Source organism: Rutidosis leptorrhynchoides, chromosome 2 (assembly GCF_046630445.1).
Source record: "Rutidosis leptorrhynchoides isolate AG116_Rl617_1_P2 chromosome 2, CSIRO_AGI_Rlap_v1, whole genome shotgun sequence".
NCBI lineage: Eukaryota > Viridiplantae > Streptophyta > Magnoliopsida > Asterales > Asteraceae > Rutidosis > Rutidosis leptorrhynchoides.
The window spans coordinates 55,417,501-55,422,346 of NC_092334.1; the positions used below are offsets into that span (position 1 = coordinate 55,417,501).

Consider the following 4,846-nt stretch of genomic DNA (forward strand, 5'->3'; position numbering starts at 1 on the left):
TTTACATTCAATGGTAATGAACGCATTGAAAATAGGTTTTTAGAAAACAAATTGGTTTTAATTTGATCAAAATATTTTCTCGTTCAAGCTCGAGTTTAGATATCATCGAATTCCATGAGTTTGTAATTTTCAATCTTTATGGTCAATCTCAAGGATTGAGTAATATCAGTCTTAAAAGCTGATTTTTGATCTTTAAGGAGATTATCATTTCTGGGGGTCTAATTCATTAGTCTTATCAAACTAATTTACACGGTGCCCTCCCCATTTTACGAGACAGATCCTCTCATGGTTAGGATAAGTCTGACCACATGGTGACCCTGTTTGATGCTGAGGTCCGTGGATTTCTTGCTGATTTTAGAGATGACTTTTCTAGAATTTTCGTCAACCTACAGCTGGTTTGGACGACAACTTCTTGACCTAAATCAAGAAGCGCGTGTCTTTTTCGAAACACTTTACTTCCTTTTAATGATGGAATTGATTCATCGTGTAGATCCATATTTCTTTCAAAAATATTACAGTAATTCGGGTAAAACTGATTAGTATCGTCCAAAACAAAAGTACCTGCAATAATCTTGTACAAAAATATGTGATATATGTCTTTCTTTGCCTTTTTATTCTCTTCTATTCTATTTTAAATGAATTCAAGTGTTTTGGGTTTTTTCTCAACCTACAGCTGTCCTTTCCGAGGTAAAAATAATTTCAGTATTATCACCTAGTTTTATCGTTCATAAATATGTATAAACATGATTTTGAATTCATTTAATTGAATTTTTTTTCAAATTTTCACAAAATTTGGTAATTAAACTAAGTGTAAACCCGAGAGAATTTATAACCCTTCCCCACACTTGAGATCATGCAATGCCCTCATTTGCATGAAATCAGACATAATTATAAATTCATGAGGGTGATTAGTGTAGAAAAGTGATTAAAAATACCGAGTTTGCAAACATATTATTTTATATCACATTTGATATTTTGCGTCTTGTCGTCAAAATTAGTAGCTTTTGCTGAACTTTAATGCCAGTCTTTGAAAGTGCGCTGTTTTACCCTGTTTTGTACATAAGATAAACTACAAAAAATAATGGTATGACCTAGTTTTCAACTTACAATGAATTTTAGAAATCATTGTTTAAACTTAATGAAATAAAGTAAATTTTGTTTTTAAAATCACATAAAACTTAAATTTAAAAAGCATATTAATTTCATACAAAACCTATAAAACAAAAAAAATTCAGAATAGAGGGAGAAAACTAGTTCTTTAGTGTCTGCTAGTAGAAAAGACCAATCGGATTCCATTCTCAGAACTACACGAGAACAGAACAACTAACTCTAGACAGCATTTTCTTTTTAGAACATCCGAATCTCCCCACAGTTAGGTAGCTGTGGTGTCGAAATTGTGATTAACTTCATTGTCAATTTCTTTTGGACCATAATCAACTTGCATATCTGTGACTTTTGCTTTAAGCCATTGGTCGGATTCCTGTGTAATATCCACAAATTCAACTAGTTTCGCCTTTTCTTTAGGCGATAGATTGGATACTAACCGGTTACATAACTTAAAGTTTCCCTTGGTTCTGGCATCGTGAATCCGTTTAATAAGTTTCTTCATTGAACTGTTAATAACGAAGTCATTTAATTTCGTATCAACAACGGGGTTCTTTGTTATCAGGTCATCATTAGGTTTTACTTCATCTTCCCCACACTTAGGCATTTTATTATTGTTAAACACTACCGTTGGAGTTGATAAAACAATATGGTTCTTACCAATCATTTTTGTTGGTTCAACAGTTTTGGTTGGTGGAGATTTAGTCTTTCGACAAACAAAGGTGACCGATTTGTCACCATCACTAAGTGTCATTCTACCCTTTCTTACATCAAATAATGCCCCGGTGGACGCTAAGAATGGTCGACCTAAAATTAGAGGAACGTTTGAGTTCTTTTCTATGTCAATGACAATAAATTCTACTAGAAAGGTTAAATTACCTACTTGAACGAGTAGGTTGTCAGCAATTCCAACCGGGTGCTTAATGGTTTCATCAAAGAGTCGAACACTCATCTATGTTGGACTTAACTCACATACTCCTAATCTCTTATATAATGAAAGAGGCATAACACTCACACTCGCACCTAAATCTGCTAGTGCATCATACATGACACAATCACTAAGTAGACAAGGAACAATAAATTCACCCAGATCACCCACCATGGGTGGAGGTTTTGGTGGAACTGTCTTCACCGGGTTTACTTCTATGGTTTTTATTTCTTGCACCTTCTTATTCTTCTTCTTCTTTCCAAAGGTATCACAAACTTTATTACCTATCACTTGCTCATACTCAACTCCTTTTCTTGGAAACGGGATGGGTGGTCTGTATGGTGCCACCACTGGCTTTACATGTTCGGGTGATGGTGGTGTAACTTCTTCATCGTTACTCACATTTAAAACCTTCCCATCTTCTGATGCTGGTTTTTCAGAATTTGTTGACACCATATTAACATTCTCATTCCGAGGATTTACTTCAGTATTACTCGGTAGCTTTCCTTGTTCCCTCTCACTCATCATGCTAGCAAGAGTACCTATGTGTTTTTCTAGATTCAAAATGGAAGCTTATTGAGTTCTTAATGACTGATCAAACCTCTCATTTGTTTGGGTTTGAGATGTAATAAATTGTGTTTGAGATTCCATTAGCTTTGCCATCATTTCTTCCAGATTTGGCTTTTTCTCTTCGGTTTGTTGTGGTGGTTTATACAAGCTAGGTCTTTGTTGATTGAAAGTGTTGTTTTGAGTTGGTTGGTTATTCGGACCTTGTTAGTTGTACGAGTTATTGTTTGGTCCATTTGGATTGCAAAGAATGTTTTGATTTCGATTAAAGTTTGTCCTTGGCGGTTGATAATTATTTTGATAATAATTTCCTGGCCTTTGGTTCATGTAGGAAACATTCTCACGTTGTTCCATCGTTTGCTCGATGTGACAATCTTTCGTTAAGTGTGATCCACAGCATTGCTCACAACTGATTTGTATTGCATGAATATCTTTATTCTTTTTTTCCATTCGTCTCTCGAAAGTATCTATTTTTGCAGAAACGGAATCAAAGTCATGGCTAGAATCGGCTCTAGCCGCTTTAGATGATCTAACGATGTCTTTTTCTTGATGCCACTCATGTGAGTGGCAGGCTGTGTTATCAATAATTTTGTAAGCTTCAGTTGCGGTTTTCTTCATAATGGAACCACCAACTGCTATGTCAATGTCTTTTCGTATAGCAATGTCGACACCTTGGTAGAATATTTGTACTATTTGATAAGTGTCTAAACTGTGCTGAGGACATCCTCTTAACAACTTTCCGAATCTTGTCCACGCCTCATATAATGTTTCATTTGGCTTTTGCGTGAACGTAACAAATTCTCCTTCAAGTCTCACGGCTTTAGATGCGGAAAGAATCTTTTAAGAAATTTCTAAACTAAAACATCCCATGTGTCAATCGCCCCTTCAGGTGACGATTCTAACCAATCTTTGGCTTCTCCCTTTAAAGTCCAGGAAAATAACATGAGATAGATTTGTTCATCCTCAACCTCTCTGATTTTGAATAGAGTACATATCCTATTAAAGGTTTCTAAGATGTTCGTTTGGATCTTCCTTCAGCGTACCACTAAATTGGCATTGATTAGTTACCATGTGTAGGATTTGTCCCTTAATTTCATAATCTGGTGCATTAATGTCTGGTTGACTAATTGCGTGACCTTGGCCAGTGCGTGTAGCTCTCATTCGATCTTCCATACTTAGAGGTTCTTGATTTTTCATGATTGAATTTGTTGAATCTGAATCACTAGAGGATTCTGATTTAATGGTTTCTTCCTCGACAATCTCTGGTTGTATGATTTGTGGTTCAGGAGGAATGATTATTGGTTCAGGATCTCTGAATTGTCCTTGAATATCCTCCGGGTTCTCAATTGTGAGGTCAGGCTCAAAAAAATGGATTATCGGAAATTTGAATTGGAGTACTTGGTCGACTTGATGACGATTCTAAAGAAAAATCAACGGCGACAATATTGGCTAGATGTCTTGATCGAGTTACAGGTGGTGAACGTATGAAAGGTGGTGAACGTTTTGCTCGGTGCATTCACTGAATATCCTATTAGTTATAAAAATAAAAATTATATAAGTTATCAAATTAATAGACTTTTCTGCTTTTGCCCACGTTTCGAATAGCCAAAAGATGCAGCAGGGAGCCATGATCCTTTAAGTCGAAAAATCCACAACTCAGCCACTAACAAATCCAACTATTACTATGAAGCAGAAAATTTGGATGTCTATCAATTTAACCGCTTAAAATAATTTTTTTTGGTCGAAGTTTAAAGAAAATAAAGAAAATTCTATGTCCTAAAAACTAGAGCGTCGAGAAATAAGAGGAAGAAAAAGAGTATGTCGAAAAACGTCGAAAAATAAAAGGTCAAAAAATAATAATAAGAAAGTAGAGCGTCGAAACTTAAAAGTCTAAAAACTAAATATTAAAAGTTGCGTCTAAAGGTATTAAAGCTTAAAAGGAATTCTATATCTAAAATGGCAATAACTTAATAGACACTAAAATCTATTAAATACTAAAGCGATAAGCGACGTCGTAAAATTCTAAAGCGTCTAAATCTTAATCTAAAGAAAATGCACTTAAGGGATTTTACGGAAAAGCCTATAAATCTAGAAATATAAAATAACTACGGCAAAATACTAAGTTTAAAACTAACTACGAAAGAAAAATATACAAATTACGAATAAATGATAAAAATATAAAATTTATAAAAAGAAACAAAAAATGATAAAATTACTTATTTTTATAAAAATAATAATTTTTTTATA

The 4,846-nt window shown here is 34.3% G+C and overlaps 1 non-coding gene across 1 annotated transcript; it reads left to right on the top strand.

Annotated features, from left to right (window-relative positions):
• The first annotated feature begins 3,305 nt into the window (after positions 1 to 3,305).
• LOC139894957 (small nucleolar RNA R71) lies at positions 3,306 to 3,412 on the top strand. Its single transcript, XR_011775430.1, has one exon. It is a non-coding gene; the product is annotated as a small nucleolar RNA R71 (small nucleolar RNA).
• Positions 3,413 to 4,846: the final 1,434 nt, after the last annotated feature.